This window comes from Balearica regulorum, chromosome 7 (assembly GCF_011004875.1).
Source record: "Balearica regulorum gibbericeps isolate bBalReg1 chromosome 7, bBalReg1.pri, whole genome shotgun sequence".
Lineage (NCBI taxonomy): Eukaryota > Metazoa > Chordata > Aves > Gruiformes > Gruidae > Balearica > Balearica regulorum.
In genome coordinates, this window is record NC_046190.1 from 19,923,248 (window position 1) to 19,941,580 (window position 18,333).

Here is an 18,333-nt window from a genome sequence, read left to right on the forward strand (position 1 = left end):
ATTTCTCCCTGCAGCAGTAATGCTCCCGCACTTGTCTGATGTATGAGAACAGATAGCTTTTCCACCTATAGGGTTTTAGGCTGTAGCGCTTATATTTCAGACATGAACCTTAACAAATAATAGTAACAAATAATCAAATATGCAGAGATTGCTGGACATGTTTAGATTATGCCCCAGCTCATGTGCCTGGCAGACCTAGCCCAGTCCAGAGGAACCTGGAGTTCACAGATGAAACCTCTGAAGATGAGTTTTCTGTGTCTAGAGAAGGTATAGATATACAAGTACCTTTCTTTGCAGAGGATAGGGAGCTATGCTGACTCCCAGATACAAACTCAAGATATGGATGTTCCAACTTTGCCTTTTTCTTGGAGTAAAAAACCCCAGCCTTCTCCAGAAACTTTCAATGCTCATACACAGGTCTGTTGAGCACATGTGACAGCTCTAACATCAGCCCTACTAAATATATAGAAAATTAGTGTCAGAGCTACTGAGCAGAAACCTAGCAGATCCAGTCATCTCACTGGCAAATAGCAAGATAAGAGTAAACCAGCAAGCCCTGAAATCTCTTTCCACGGTAGCCCTCTCCCTGGTTCACTGGTGGGGTGTCCTGTGTGGATTTTCTCTATCAGCCACCCAGGCTTGAACACTGGGCCCCTGGCTCCCTGTGGGATGCAGGTTTGTTGGATTTCAGTAGACTCTGGCATGAGTAAAAGGCAAGCGATCCCTCCTTTGACTTACTCAGAAATGAGAAGCAGGCACAAGCAGGCCTGCACCAGCCAAGAAACATTTCTCTGTAAATCTCCATGTGCCTTTTTGGAGGGATTAGTAATAGCATAGAAATGTTTTGCAACACAAATGCTCGTGTATTCATTTTGGCCGCTTTCAAGCAGTGGAAACATGCAGGCGGCTTCATTACCCAAAGAGAAAAGCAGGCTCAGTGCAATTACTGGATTTCTTTCAGATCAAAACGGTGCAGCGCAGCAAACAGATAAACCCTGTGCCAATGCATTTCCTAAAGAAAGATTTATTACAGCAAGGCCCCGTTCTCAGAGGATTTTCATGTTCTTTGTATTACAAAGTCATGGACTGACTTATCCAAAATGGCTTGCACTCTAGAACTGCACTGCTTCTCCTTTGTTGTTTTGTTATAAAACCTCAAGTTTCCTAAATCTCCTTAATAAAAGTTTTCAAGGGGTTGACTGGAGAAGATGGGAGAAGTCAGCCAAGTGCAGCATTCCAGGACCAGCTCTCCCTTCACACAGGGAAAGACTTAGAAACTGAGGTTAAAGGTCTGGCTTAAGCCAACTGAGTCTGCCAGATATAGAGTTACACGGCCAAAGATCTACCACACCTTGTGCTCCTTTCTCCCCACACTCCCTGCTCTCCCCCTGCCAAGCCCGCCCTTGTTGGGTGCCGACTAGGTTCTGAGCAGAGCACCTTTGCTCTAAAGGCTAAATAAAGGTGTGGTTTTTACTGAAGCCATTGGAGCAACTCAGTAGTTCAGCTTGCACTGACATTTGCAGTTAAGGAAGGTTCTAAGCTTCTTAATGGTGGAGGTGCTGATTGGGGCACTAGTTCTGTTTTTTTCATAGAAAAAGTCCACACAAAAAAAGAAAAAAGTAGTCAATCAGTGAACATTCCCTAGGAAATTTTTCATAGATGATAAAAGAGTGAATTAATTGGCCAAAAGTCAGACCATTGCTGATCTGAAAAGCTGTCATGAAGTCTCATGAGACCTGCAGCTGGAATGCTTCATGCCGCTCCTCTTGACTCCTTCATGGGCTGAGACACGTGGGTGGACCACAGCCCTCAGGGTGCAAGGTAACGTGGGCTCTCAGCCTCATCAGGGAACATGCACACCCAAACATAAGCAGTGGTGCTTGGATTAATTTCTGAAGACTGAAGGGTCATCAAAATGCAGTGGTGTCAAAGGAAAGGCAGGTGGGTCACAAGCAGCGTCGATGCTACATTCATTGTTTTGCCTTCGCATGAAAATCCTCAGATTTTGCTGGAACATGGAGTGGCACAGCACAACCCAGGAGTAGGAAATAATCTGTTTTTAGATGTCTATGTTTTCCTATTGTTTCTCAAAACTCATTTCCCTTCTCTGGCTGCCCGGACCTAAATAAAGCACACTTAAAAATACAGACAATGCTTATTGCACATGTTGAAGCTGTATTAGATCATCCCACGTGGCTCTGCTGCAGAAGAAGTGGGGCTGTCTGTATCCTTGGGGGTCACCCCCAGTTCTCACTCCTCCCGCTCCACTGCCTTTCATTTCTCCCGCAGTGATGTGCATTACTGCACAGCCACGTGGGCACCGGGGAAAGGCAGATACACACACACAAAGAACAGGAAAGGAGAAAGAAAGCCAGGGGAATACATTGGTGTGTTGAGCTGCCTGACAACCCTTCTGGGGGCTTTAAATCTTTTGTTTCAAGCAGGGGCTTTCTTTGAATGACAATGTCTAAGTCGGTTATCTAATACACAGGTGTAAAACCCTCAGCAAGAACATATAAGGTATAAAAGACAACTCCTGCGTCCCCCGGGACTGCAAGCAACAGCTGCTTTTGCAGGGCTCCTTGTGACCATCTAAGTCATAAGGCTTTTCTCCTAAGAAACACTAAAGAAAGCTCTGTTTTGTTCAGTGAAGGGAATGCTAGGGAGATGGTTTTCTCATGTATCCAACATGCTTTCAGGCCCCAAGGTGGTACTCACTGACTTGTCTCCCCCAACATGTGAAAAATTCATCACCAGAAGTGCAGCCCTGGGCTGAAAGGTGGCAACCAGCAAAAAAGCAGAAACGACCTGGGGAGAAATTTTTCCTGTAGACATTGGGACAGTTCCTCATGTTGCAGGGTAGCACTGCTTTTCAGCAGTCATGGAGCAACAGTGATGGGGGAGAGTGTTGTGTGTTGCTGGTTTTTATTTGAGGCTTTAGAGGTTTGCATGCTTTACATTTCCTGGTAGTGGTGAATAGTCAGGTTTGGCCTCATCTTTAATGAAGTGGTGTCAAATTTTTTGACAAACTGAGAAAAAATTAAAACCTGATTTAAAGCATACTTTAAATTATTTTTAATGAAATCAGGCTTTTCCAAGATGAAAAACCCTTTCAAAATACTTTTTGTTTTGAAAATGTCAAAAATTATTGCCTTTGTTGTGAATGATATTTAGAAGTGACCAATTCTGTGAAAATTTTCTTGAAATATTTTGGTACTACTGAGTATATGTGTTTTGCCTCATGCAGAAACAAGCTAAAAAACTTTCCGGTACGGGGCTAATCTGTGAGTATTTCATAAACAGTTCATTCACTTGCTGATACTACTGAGAAAGCTGAGCAACCTCCACTAAGACTTAAATGGATATTGCAGAAGAAATAAGGTGTTTCAAAACTGACACTTCTCACGTTAGAACAGCCACTACAGCCCTCAAAAGGTACTGTCTCCACATGCAGGGAGCGTGCAATAACATCACCTCACTGTACCACAAGAGCTTCAGAAAAAAATTGTGCTTATTATCAACACATTACTTGTAGTTTTTTCTAGCCAGGACATCACTTGTTGCAGTCAAGCCATAAGCATTTTGATTTATTGCTTCATATTTATATCTCATTTAACCCTGTTTTCCCGTCTGGCTCCCAGGCTCAGGTGCTGCAGTAAAAGTGCAAGTGAAAAGTCACTGCCAGAGAAAGTTGTCAACAAGCCTCATGTTCTTTGTGTCCTCAGAAAGCAGCATGCTGGTCCCTACACCTGACTTCTACAAGCTTTCATCACTGTTTCAGCACTCCTGTTTGGTATCTGCATTTACCTCCACCTCCTACCTTTCTGATCTCATCCCAAATTTATTACTACAGACCAACCAATCTGCCAAGCACATTCAAAAGTGTTGAGAATCTTTAAAATGTTCCTCGACCAAAAAGCCCTGCCTTCTCTCTCATTTAAGTCATCAATGTACTGTTGATAAGAGTTTTCATTTGGGGGTCTTTTGACCCTCTTTTTCATTTTGTTTATCCTTAGTGCAATTTTCGGTTTCCAGTGAGATTTCAAAATCTTCTTGGCAATAATACCTAGAAATATTTCACAGCCATCCACCCATACCAAAACAGTTGTGACCCGGACGCTGATTGGACAAATAATGGCTTTTATTTTTGTATTTCAGTGCTCCATTTTTATAGTGAGGAGAACAGTAATTCTCTGGCTAATGGAGAATAATCTAAAAAGCATGTTAAGCCTATACAGCCCTAGATCTGCTTTCTCGTACACGCACTCTGTCCTCCCCAATTTACATGTGGTCTCATTAACAAACTTTGCTCAAAATAATATTGTGTGATATTTTCTAGAGCTGGATCCTGTCACGATTCATGCTGAAATCAAAGTATGTTAAGCCCAGCCCATTTTTTTTCACTCGCCTTGCTTCTCTACTGCAGGTTTTGCAGATCAGGCTTTTATTCAGAAGTGTTGCATTGTGCAATCCTCACTCCTGGGTTAGCAAAGAATCGTTAGCACAGAGGGTCTTGCTGCCTAATGACAGATCTAGTGCTGGAGCACTCGGCATGAGAAGGATTGTCTGGGGCGGGGTATACCACACTAGGACTAGGAAAACCTGCATTCAATTCCTTGCAGAGCAGTCACAGATTTCCTTCCTTTGGCTAAATCACTTCATCTGGTGCGTACTTCAATTCCCCATCTGTGCAGGGTGGATAATACTTCCCCCTACCTCCAATGAATACAGTCATCTCAATCTTTGCAAGTTCGGGGTATTTTGATATCACAAGGATGAGAACAAGAACCAGGGGGCTACAGACCCATAGAACCAGAGGTCAGTTTCAATGAAATACCCGAGCAACCTGTAGAGTATAGAATTGGTAAATACCACAAAAGTAAGATGCAACCAATAACTAGGTGTATCTGATCACTGTCCACAAGGATCACATTTCCTAAGTCTGAGAAATTACTAAATACTGCAAAGAGGAGGAAAATCTCCATCAGAAAGCAAGGACTTTACTGAATTTCATATCTTCATTTTCCTGGGGAGATATTTACCTTAAACAGATAATAAAGTTCAGTTCTTCCTGGGTCTTGGGTGTGTGAAGGCAGGGAAAAAAACACATTATTAGTTAGGACTTCATTTTCACATTAACACTTCCCCCTCTCCTAGAGACACCCACCCCTTCTGGTTTGTATATATCATTAGTACACATCATTAGTTCCCACATGCTGATGAATTTCTGGTGCTGTGTGAAATGTGGAGTATCCGAATAGTGAGAGAACCTGATGCAAGTCCCATTGAGATCAGGATCCAACCGTCAAATCTCTGAATTATTGTTAGGGCTAGTTTTTTGTAACTCAACATTAATAAATATCTCTCAATTTCAGCCACTTCTCCACAAAGTATAACAAATATTTCACAGCTTCAGCTTCTTGGCCATGAAGCATAATCCTTTGCAGTGACCTTGTTTTTCTGCATACTGATATTTCTCCTTTTATTGTGCCTGTCATGGCTTTGCCTGCACTGCCCATCAATTAACAGTGGTGCTTACAAAGAAGGGGGTTTATACATGGAGTTAAAACAGAGCCATCAGGCGTGGGGGTTTTAACTTCTCCTTGTATTTCTGTGTAAGTAGCATGAGGTGAAAGTGGCAGGAAAGGATGTTCTCGGGGGGGGGGGGGGGGGGGGGGGGGGGCAGGCAGCCAAGATAAAAGTCTTCATTTAACACCATTTAAATGTAAATTGTAGTGAAACATGTTAGTGACAGAGTGGAGGTTATGACTGATCAGATACGTGGCTTTGAATCATTTGCCAAACAAAACTTCTAGGTATTTCACTTCTTTCTTCTTTGCATTCTTCTTCTCTCACCACTTTTGATCAGTGACATATACAGTGATGGCTGCTATCAGGGAGTCAACAAATGAAGCTGCCCAGAGCAGACGCAGGAATATGGGATACAAAAGGAAACTTCGGCATATCAAAGATTTTCAAGCACAGGGAGAACTTCAAGGGTTTCCTTCCAGAGATAATGTACAAACTAATGCAAAGTGAAACTGAAGATTAAGAAAGAAAGTGAGAAAGAGATCTGAAAATATTTCTGCAGGGGAGGAAAGATTTTTGTCGAATGAAAAAGGGATCAAATAACAAACTTCTTTCACAGGGGAAAGATCAAACCCAAGCTATACCGGCATTTTGCTTCTATTCACTTCAGATGCAGACCTTGAGCTTGGATGAGTTCTTGAGCTAAATTCTGACAGAAAAACATCCAGTAGGTATGTGCAGTAGAAAAGTTCTGTTCCACAAAATGAGCTGATGTGCTGATGACAGCATGAAGAGTAAAATTATCAGATTTGGAATGAAAGAATCTGAGAAAGTGGGTTCGTAAATATCAGGTTTTGAACAAAATATGGCTTGTTTTTGCTTTGCTGTGTCATCATATGTCATATTGACATTAGAAGAAGTATTTTGTTATTGATTCCCTCTGGGGAAATCCAGAACAAGCCCTTGTTTAAATTAGAGGACTTTTCCCACTGAAAATTTTGAAGAGCTCTGCATGTAATGAGCGAGGTCACCTTGCTAATTTGCCCAAGTTATTCTATAGCTGCTCTGCTGCAGAGAACAAGTTCTGGACTAAGCTAAAATAATCTGTGAGTTATTAAGATTTGTCATGACATACACACAAGAGAGATATATCTGAAGAAAAAGCCTTCGCTTAGGAGGTCCATATAGATACAAGGCAAAAGGGTAGACTTAGGTGTCTATGAATGTAGACATGACTTTCCAAAGTTTGGATTTATTTTCATCAGATCTCATAGGATAGCAGGCATGATGGAAAATAAAGATCAAGGACTTCCACATCACCCAGTCTATAAAAGCGAAGCTAAGGAAAACCTAAATGGCAGCTTTAATTCAGTGTCCTAGTGAATGATGTGAAAGGTTGTCCAGATCATGTTGTTACCAGAGAATTAAATTCTCTCTTACAAAATGGAATAATTGTGTAGGCACAATAGATCAGAAAGTGAGGTCTTCCAAGATCCATCCAGCTGTCTGTCCTGCTGAGCCACCTAGGGCTCAAGTGGCACCTCATGCTCTGTGTCTGTATTTTCAAAACCAAGACACAGGGGTCTGATTCAAGTCCTCAGATCACTCTGTGGAGAACCTGGTTTATTTCATGGATGATATAAGGACTCAGGATCCAAAAGTCCTGAATAATAAGCACTCACTTGCTGTTTCCTTGAACTTAGATATCTCAGTGGCTCCTAAGTCTTTTGCAGAAACTGCCATGCATTCCCTGCATATGGCCTTATGTTGGTCTGTGCTGCCTGTCCTGAGAAGGACCTAATCTGTGTCAGGATGCTGTTCTCAGAGTGCTGATGTTATGCATAGATTGATCTTAAAGTGCTTTGGTTTTTATATATTCAGTAAAAAATAGACTCCAGGGACAAAATCCACAAGTCATCATGCAGGGGTGAATCAGGAGTCACTAAAATTCAAGGAATTTTTCCACATTTGTGTGTGCATACATAAGATCAGTTCTTGCATTTTGAATACTCTTGGTTAGACCCTTACAGTTACTGGGACATTTATCTGCCAAAATTTCAATTCAGTTGCTCAGCTGCCTCTTGAAGAGTCAGATTCCTAAATTCCACAGTCACCTACTTTTCTGGGTGCCTTGAATTTACAAAGCCACCAAAGTCCTGTTCCTGGACTGTGTATAGTGCATTACCTGTAGCTTAAGCTTGCACCAAAGGGCAGAGATGCCCAGGTGTGATATTTAAAATAGATAAAGAAAATTCCCGACAGATTCAGCACCAGTATCATGTATCCACCATGGACTTTCTACTTGTTGAGACCATTATCACAGACATTAAAATAGAGGGGCCTATCATGGCATTTTAAAGATCCCACATGGTCCCGTGTCCCTACATGCCTGAAAGACTCACATGAAATTAAAATTTGGTCCTGCAGTAGCCTCCCTGTGCAAGAAATTAGATTTTCTACAGATTTAAAAAGCATCATTTTTCTAAGGAAGCCATATTCATGTGACTTCAAATCACGGCTCTAAATCATTAAAAAATTCTAATGCTGATCATACATATGTTTATGGGATATTTAGTTAAATGAGACTGTCCCTGAAGAAAACTATGTGATTCACAATTACACATGTTATTTCTGAGTTGGGAAAAATTTCAAACTTCCAGTGTTTGGTTGTGATAAAATGCAGCAAAAGGTAACGTTCTACAGTCAAAACATGGAAGCTGGCACAGAACAATGTAAACCCTACCTACCCCATGCAATAATGCTAAATACAAATTTTGACCCAGAAACACACATGTAGCAAGATAACAAATAACTCGCTCTTGGAGAAAGGCCCAGTACTGATTTATATCTTGCAACCCAAATAAATATAAAAAGCCTGCCAGAGCTGACCATGTAAATCTTAACCACCTCATATGGTTTCATTCTATGAAGTGAAAAATATGAGGAAGAAGGTGTTTTTGCACTGTGAATGAGTTGTTCAGGAAAAGTGTTATTTATTGAAGTCTATGGGAGGGAAGTTAATTTCAGAAGTTATAACTACAATGAATTATAGCTAATATCTTGGAGAAATTAAATGGAATCGAAAGAAAAAAAGGTCCCTATTTTCATTCGAATAACAATTAGGGTTGAGCAATATTAAATATAGTCTTACACCTGCCAGCAACTGGCTGACTAGTAATCTTTCAAACCATCACTGATTAACCAGAGTGGGGACCATCTCACATATCAGCAGCACTCATGTTTTGTGTGTTCAGTCCTCATGGAGATTCATGAGACAGTGCTGGGTAATAATTTCAGCCTAGGGGTGGTTTGTGAGCCATTTGCATTCACTCTTTGCCATTCCTACAGTGTGGATGATTGCTTAAGGAACCTGGCATTGTCCCTGCTCCCAGAGCGAATACTGTCAAGCTAGAAGCTGAAGGGAGGTGGGGGGAGAATAGCCCCACGGTTACTGTCAGTCTCAGTGCAGTGCAGTTTGGTGCCCAGAATTTGTTAGTACAGGTCCCAAGGCTGACAGATTGGGTCACGTAGCACAAGTCACCTTCAGCTCCATTTCTGAAGTTTCTTCTCAGCTTGGACACCTGGTTTGAGATACTTTGGGTCTGTTTTTCAAGGAGACTAAGTACTTGTAAGTCCACACACACCCCTGAGGTCTCACACACTGGGAAGGGCAAAAGGAGAGGTTGTGTATCTGAACGCAGAAGTAAGAGAAGTGGACATAGAGACATGAGATTGGGAAGAAGTAGTGCTGGAAGAGGAAGGTAGAGATGGGCTGTGGGGCTGGACAAGGCAGAGGACATGGGGATATTGAGGTACGATGGTGCTGTAAGTAGGTGTTATAAGGGGGTAAAGCACAGCAACAGGAAAGCAGAAAGGTAGAGGCAGCTTAGTGTTGAAGACAGTCACTAAAAGCACCCCCACTCATTGGATTTGTGAGCTGCTGGTTTTGTATTCAGGCTGGAGAGTGTTAATGTCTCCAAGCTACATTCCCTTGTCCATTCACATCACCTTGCCCATGTCCACCACTAGGCACACGCACAAGTACCTCCCTATTCAGACACCCCACACGCTCCACACACACATCACACGTGTTTACATCAGCAGGCACCAACGTGCACAGGTCCTCAGACTTGCTAACACACAGATCCCATTGCTCACAGTACTGAGACCTGCAGGTGTTTGTTGTAACTGTACTGCCATTAACATCAACTTTCTGTGGCTCCCAACACACAAACATCTCTCAGCCTCGCATAACCTTGATGTCGTGAGCCTATGCTAATAAATCCAAATAAGTAATGGACAGATACAAATCCGGGTAATAGAGTTAAATATCCCATCTTAACTCAAACACAAACCAGATGTTTTCCATCTACCAGCAGGCCTCCACAATTATCCACACTGCCCATGCTGTCCCCCCCAACTCCCTGCTGGCCCCTTTCTCCTGGGTGATGAATATGATGCATCACCATATCTAGCTCAGGGCTCAGGTTGCATTAATTCAACAGTACTTTTGTCAGGCATGTTTGTTGTGCGTCTTTATTCAGCTGCCTTAAAGCACCTCCTGTTTTGCTTTGCTTTGTTTGGTTTTGCTCCCCAGAATCACAACCTCTGCTTGGAGTCAGGGCTTTGCTGGGGAACTCAGCCCAGCCACCCGGAGGCTGGAATAATATTTGGTGTTTTTTTTCACAGTGCAGTAAGTGATCTTTGCGGGCAGCATATGAGCAGTAATTAATACTTGACATATACTGTGAGGGAGAGCTCTGCTGGCAGGAGCTGAGACAAGGTGTAGTTACACAGCCCTTCAGGGGCGGAGATGGGATTCAGACGCATGCTCCCTTGTACAGCCTCTTGGTGTAATGCAAGCACACTGGCCCTTCCTGCCATTTGAGCAGCTCAGAAGAGCAAGCAGGTGAAAATTGGCAGGAGGAGGCCTTTATGTACACCACAATCAAAAGCCCCATATTTTTTACTGTATAAATATGTTATAATCAACAGTGAGTTCTCACAATGCTCTTATGAGCTACTGTGCTGAAAACCATCACCTTACGGCACTTGGAGAGCTTTGGTAGCCCCTGCCACAGCCTCTCAGGCAGTACTTGCTGGAGGCTTTCTGGCCAGCTCATGACTGTGGCCAAGGGGCCATCTTTACCTGCTAAAGTGGAGAAAATGTGTTGATCTACATATCTGGGATCACCATGATGCAGATGAAAAGATAATGCTGAGCTAAAGAATAATCTGGCAAGAAGCTCTTAAAATTGGGCTTCCTTATTTAATTAAAAAAACACTTTTTCTCCTTCTCTCTCTCTATCTGGAACAAATTGAGAGCAGTCCAATCTTGTAATTGTATTTCCACCACAGTGTGCCAAGGCAATCAGAGCTGTCAGGACCAAGCTGTCTTCTTTAAGAGTTAAATTTTATTAGTCAGCTGCATGAACTCCAATTTATCCCTTGGATCCACACAGCAGAGCCTCAGCATGAACCTCCTGGTTGCTCTACATAGAGAACCCTCCCAGCAGGATGATTAGGATAATGTGTGCAAAGACAGCACCAAAATTCAATTAAAAAACGCTTTTTGTTGAAAACAGACTAGGGAGAGCAGCTAACATCTCAAAAGCCTGTTTGCATCACTGGGCCAGAAAGCACTGTTTTACAGGAAAGGCCTGTTACAGGGATTGCGTGACTTGGGATATTTGGCTCTGGAAGATATGGGGTCTAAAATCTGGTATATGCAGAACATTTGCTACCAAATTCATTTTTGGCTTTCAAACACTGTCATTGTCTTCTTCCCTGTTTCTCCCCTCAAATTCTTTGAAACTTTAGGAGTAATCTTAATTGACCTTTAACAATGAAGTCTTGGCTGGCCGTGCAGCCAATGCCTTCAGAAGGTCAAAGTTGGTTGGATACAAACCAGATCCTAGAGCTCTGACCTCGCCATACTTAGCAATCTCTAAAGAGAATCCAAGGAAAAGTGAAGAGTGAACATGCTCTTCTCCAAACAGAAATTCTCTCCAGGGCAGGATTTAGGACAGAAAACTTTCCATTGCTGCAGCCTGAGTTGGACCTGTCCAGTAAATATTTAGAACTTCAGGGTGGCTTTCTGAGTTCAGTTGGACCGAAGTTTGATCAGTGCTCCGATCCTGGGGATTTCAGAGATTTCTTTCCTAGCACCAAGTCCAAAGAAATTAATAACACTCACATTTTAAAAGAAAAAAAAAAAAAACAACAATAAAATATCATGAACATCTGGAAGTCAGTCCTCACAAATGGCTATGTATAATCAGGATTAAGCCATTACTGTGTCTTACTTCTTAAATGATGGAAAATTGAATTGTTCTGAATTACAGTTCTCTCTACTAAGAACCTGCTACAGACAGAGAAGAAAAGAAAACATTGCTTAAACAGCAGCAGCAGCAGAATTTCAGCTTTTGAAAAACTCAGGTTTCCCCTGCGTAAACCATTCAAGCACTGGAATGTAAAGTAGTGATGAAAAATGAAAGCCACGTCAGCCCAGAAAGTAATATATTAAAGCAAAGTGTTTGGGAGTCAAAGGCCCTTAAATAAATCTAAAATACATACTTTATTTTAAGCCCTAAATCTGCTGCTGCTAATCCTCATATTTAAAACCAGAAATCTATTTTCCTGGAAAGCAGCTGAAGCGGGATGGAATTTGACGTGGCTAGCCCAACACTAAATTATTGACTTTGATATTTATTGTGTCCATCACTACCAGCGTTATATCTCTGATCTATTTCAAAATTGCTCTCATACTTTATTGTACTCCAATGAGTAGAATATAACCCTGGATCCAAGAGCCGAGCTCCCTGTCCCCTGCTGCAGTAAATACAGAAGTTGTAGGTGGTATCCTAACCTGCTAACCTGCCCCATTTCCTTTGCTGACAGCAGTCAGCATTCACACATTGTCTTTTCATCAAACTTTGCACATGTTTAATCCTGCGCCAATTGTGGGGCTGGCAAGTCTCTTTGTCACCCTTTCACAGTGGAAGGAACTGGAAAAGGGAGGTTCAATGAACTGCCCAGGGGTATAGAGGGACGTGATGCTATAATAAAAGTTAGGAACTGGAGGTGACGTGGTCCCATGGCTATGGCACATGCCACTGGGAGCCAGGGAATCTGCACTTGGCACTCATTGCAGCAGAGAGGTGATGGGACTTAATGTGATTGCTCCTTTCCTCTGAACACCAGTTTCATTTCACGCTGGCACCTGCCTCACCCAGACATCCCTGGACAGGAGGGGTCAGCAGAAGACGACATCACTCAGGGGAACCTTCCTCCAAGTGCCTCTGGGTACTTCTGTGTTAAGGATGCAGAAGTGAGAATACATGCAGCGAGAATAGCCACTTTGAGTTGTTGCTCAGAGGTTTATAAATTATCTTCCTTACTGTGTGAGCAGCATGCAGGACATACGCCTTGGTGCTGTCAGATTCTGATACATGTATTTTGGGCTCTTCTGTGTCCAGCAACAAGAGCATTAGCCTCGGGCAGAGCTGCACAAAGCCCTTCAGACCCCGTGGCCAGCGAGGGGCAGCACGGACCCCTCTAGTTGTTCAATACTAAATAAAAAAACCTGTTTGCAATGTGAAACTCTAAATACAACATCCAGCTCACTCCCAGAATAGGTGGATTTTCTAAATTTCTGCAGGCAGAAGCCTCGTGGGGAAGAAGAGTCCAGTCCTTCAGGAGGATGGGAGGGAGTCACAGACTGCAAGCACTTGTCCCACTGGAGCTAATGCCTCCAGCTTCAGTCCACACACTTCAGTCTCACCAGATCTTTCAATCCCTGATTCTCTCTTCCTCTAATAGAAAATGCTAATTTTTTAGGTTAAAATCAGAAAATCCCAAGAGATTCCATGGGATGGGACTAATTAGCCAGGATGGACATAATCTGGTCTATACAAGCAGCACCTAACTCCTAACACACTCTTAATGAATAGACATAACCAATAAATGAAACAAGGCAAAGTTTTCTCCTGCCAAGTAATAAATTTTTCTGCCAAAAAAGATTTGAACCAAAATAATCCAAATAATTCTGTTGACTTTCAATCCCAGGTTTTGATTTTCACATTTTTTTTTAACTGATCTGATCTTTGAGGAAGAGAGGTGGAGGGTCAAAGGCTCATGTTCCTCTCCCTTTTCCCACAGATAAAGGAAATGGAGAGGAGAAAAATGGGAGAAAAATGCCAGTTTTCAGGTCTCCCTCCATATTCTCTCAGCTATTTTATTTCTCTCACTTTCCTGAGCAGGGATTACAGTAGGAGGAAAAAGAGGAGGGAATGTGTGAAATGAGGAAGGAGCAAAGGTTTCTTCCTCTTGTTTGATTTCTTTCCCCTCCTTTTTTTATAAGGCTAGTGGTTGGATGAAGTGATACTAAAACCTCACATAATCAAATACTGAAAAGCCAAATCTAGTCAAATAATTGTTAGGCAAGACTTAATTAAAATGGCTCTGTGTTGAATTTTCATTTACTGAAAATGATTACTGGAATTGAACACTTACAAAAATTGGTTCAAAACAAAATGCATACTCTACTGGTAGGAGAATACAATTGACAAAGGAAGGACACAAAAAGAGAATAAACCATGAAGCCTAAAATGCAGAAACAAATTATTTCAGAGCCCGATTCTGGAATGTGTGACATTTTCCATCATGTGGAGGAAATCTAGAAATATTTGTCAGTCTAAACCTTCGAGGCACTGAATTTTCTTGGCACCTTGTCATTTCCACTGGAGTGAAGATCTTCAGTACCTCACAGTTTCTGGCACCCACTCACATATGTCTGGTGTGAAATTTCCCCAGGCTCCCTCCATAAGGGACTGCAATGCTCTGGTCATGGAAAAGCTGCCCCCTGTCTCCGGCCTTGCTGTGTCACTTGCTATAAACATGACTGATGAATGTTATCGCTGTATGAGTACCTTAGCCATCCCCAGCCAAGCTGTGAAAATTACAAACCTTGGAATAAAATAAACCAACATATAATCCTTGCCACAGTTATAGCTTTTGCTATAGTCAAGGGAGTCTTCAAAATATGTTTCCCAGTGCATTTTTCCCAACATCTCACCTCCAGAGCTTTGTTTTACAGGCCTTTGCTACAAATCACAGCCCTCCATCCAGGAGGTTCTATACTGAACCTTCATCACCATATGTCTGAGACTCTCTGTAGCATACACCATGTAAGCAATGCTTTATGTAGTTAGAGGAGCCTGAGGTATTCTTTGATGTGACCTTGGTATGACCGAAATGATTCCTTTGTGCTTGAACCAGACACATTGGCATTCTCCATGCTGGGGAGATAAATGTCAGCTCAGGATGGTATTTCTTTTTTGAAAGGAAATAGAGGGGACTACCATCTGAAATTATTCAGTTATTTCTTAAAATGTGAGGAAAGAGGAAGAAATGGATGGTTTAGACATTCTTACCAGAAGCCCACTTTGTCACCTAGCACTTCTGTTTGGAGGCAAGGTCTTGAAATTGGTCTGTCCTCTCACCACAGATACTGGGAAGCATCTTTTGTTGCTCTCAGGAAGTTTTTGCCTGTATTTGGCAAGCTATGAGATGTTGAAACATTTTAGTTCCCTTCTACTGAGCAGGGACTTCCCTAACATCACATTCTTGTCCCAGAGGTTTTGCCTGCACTGAGCACCTGTGTGTCACCCTGGGGCAAGAGGAGAGGAGCCAGACTTTCTCCATAATTGCTCCCTGGCTTCCCTGCCATTCTCTGTCTCATGTCAGGCCAAGCACACCGGCTTTCTGGCCCCTTTCCCAAGGAGTCTCTCTCTGGTGGATTGGACTGATCTGTTTCTTTTTGGGAGGTCTTTGTAATCAAGCACCACTGGAGGACTTGAAACAAAACAGGGAGATTTCGTGGTCTTTTTTCAAATACTCAGGATTCAAGTGCCAGGAATCACCAGCATCTCTGAGGAGCCTGAATTGCAGAGACTTGGGGCAGCTGAGCCTGGGGAGCAGCCTGGGGAAGTGATCCAAGTTGTATGGGCTCTCTGTGGGTATCTGTGCTGCATGGAAAGTGCCACCAAGCAAAGGACGTGCCTTCCTGTGTGGTGAGACCAGCAGGAGATGCAGTGTGATGTGTGTGCAGCTTCTTTAGCTCAGGACTGCATTTCTTGCAGCCTGACCCATCAGGGTGTCAAGAGAGAGACACCTTCCAGATCCTCTCCATTTCTGCTCTTGTGCCATTTTGATTGCTCCAGGGGGGGTCAGGGCTCTGTAGTGCAAACAAAGAAACTGTGAAAAAGTATCTCCCAGTGACCTCTGCACCGAGGAGACACACTGACTTCCTCATCCTCGGGTGGTACACAGCTTTGATGGCTTTGGTGCCAGCTTCTGTGGAGCAGAAATCACTGTTCTTCTCTGATTATACAGCTGCTTAGCAGCCCCAGACACCAAGGCGATGCAAGGACTAACAACTAAGCCACAGTAATGCCCTTTCCTGCCCAGTTTAGCTTCCCTAAAATCCGGTTTCCAGAAGAAATTGCTGTCTTCACCCACTTTCCTAGCAGCCCATTTCAGAGACCCACAGACCTGTGCTGACTTCTCCTTTGCAAGCTGCCTTACTCCATCAGGAGCATCTGGGACAAGCCTGTACAGCAGTGCTGGTCCCATTCAGTCTACAAGGGACAACAGGGAAGAGAGGCCTCCTTGGATTATTCTTTTCAGCAGTAGAAAGGGGAAAAAAAAACCCCTCCTCTTGGTGAATACAATGGGAAAAATGAGATGAAGATATATTACCTCGCCCCCTTTCCTGCCCCCATGCATTCCTGGTTTCAGCCAGGGGAATAAGAGCACTGGAATATAACCTAAAGACCCCACTTTATTTCACTGTTGCTTTCTTTTAGATATTTTTGGAGGGAGATGTTGCAGGTGGCTTTCTCAAACATGTTGACTGCATGTAATAGGGGGGAGAAGTGGGCAAAGGCATGATTAGAGTTTCAGAAAGGAATCATAGTCCTCTGGAGCGTTGGTGTGCTTCAGCTGTAAATATTTCAGCCCTCTGATCAATATGGAAACAGCAGTATGTGACTCAGACACCATTGTCCTGAATAGTCAAAGAAGACTTTATGAATTAGTGCAGTGGAGCTCCATGAGAAATGTGTAGCGTGCTGGCAGAAAGCAGGATCAGCTCACAAATAGCAAGCAAAGGGTCAGAGAAGAAATGATCACATTTATACCAGTTGCCAAGCCTCAGACTCTCTGCTGTCACTTCCATGTACTCACTGTATTGTAGAAACGCACCTGATGATACCAAACCTAGTGACAGCTTGGCCTGTGCTCCCACTGAACATTTTGACCAGCCCTACACAGCACAGTACACGTGCTGTAGGCGTGTAACACCGCAGAACTGCTTAGTATTGGCAAAGAGAGGGAACATGGTGTCTTTTCCAGCTGTAACTCTTGCAAATCCGTGGGAAACTTTTCCTCTCAAATAGCTGCATCAGTTTGCTGTATTCTTTCTTGCTGGCTGGCTTGTATTTCTGTTTGCAGACAGTTCCAATACGGTTGTTTTAGCTACCCTCCAGTTTGGTATCAAGCCACATATTTTCAAGCCTCTAATATTAGTAATTAATATAAACAGAGGTTGCACATGTATTTATACGTATTAAATGCCAAATTGGCACATGTTCCCTTGGCTAAGCCAGGGCCTGAAGACTTCCCCGCACAGTGTCCCTCCAGGCTGCAGGGATCGCTTCCATTTCAAATAACAGCTTTTCCTTGAAAGCGTCCGTGGCACCTGTGCTCCATCAACAAGGGAGCCTCAGGACCGCGCCAATGCACACGCGGCGGCTGCGTAGCGGGGAGCGAGTGCTGGCTTTTGTCCACCTGCCTCGCAAACATGTCCGTGCTGCGGGAGGGAGCCACTCGTGCAGCCCATGGGCGAAGGGTCCCACCGCCACGGGCTCTGGTCCACCGCACGCTGGCTCCCGAGCCCACATTGCCTCCCGTTTACAAGGTGTTCTTACTGCCAAGGGCAGAACAGCTTTGCCTGTGCTGCTATGCTGCCTGAGCACCCAAAATAGACAAGAAACTAGCCTTATCTCTTTCTATCTCTGCCTCTCTTTCTCAGTCCTGCTCTGGCTTCCCCCACCGCAGTGTCCAAGCACCTCCCAAAGTGAACAGCTGCCTGACAAGCCTTGTCCCCAGGGTTGCTAGGTCTTGGATGCTTTTGGATCCACTTCCTCATTCTGTATTGCTCCTCACACATCATCTCGTAGCAGCAGACTCTCTGAATCCAGCACTGAAGCAGTAAGTGACAAAGGAGTTGATTGCAAACAGATCTTTTTGGTATGCATACATGTGAACGCATACTTATGTTCAAGACTGGAAATCTTAAAATTATGTTCTTATTTCTGTGTATTTTTCCTACTCATTTCATGTTCCATTTTTAGCTGTGCTTGCAACTTATTTGGAACCTTCCCTCCTAAGTCACACGGATGAATTATCACTTTGCTTTTTCTGGGAAAATAATACTATAGAACGGTCACACACAAGTACTACTGGCAAGGAATATGTAGGTAGTTTAGATTTATATGGCTGTAACTGAAAGCAGAACTTGGCTATATTCTGCCTGACTGTAATGAAAAGAGATAGTCACAACGGGCTTTTGTATGAACCTGGCTCCTAGAAATTATGGCAATAAAAATAGCAATGCCATCATTTGTTAATTCTGATTATTTCAAAAGTCAGACATGCAAGCCTGTTCTTAAAGGGATGTGCTGCACTGAAATGCATAAAAACAAAATAGCAGGTCTTTTACCAGCAGAATAGAGGCAACAT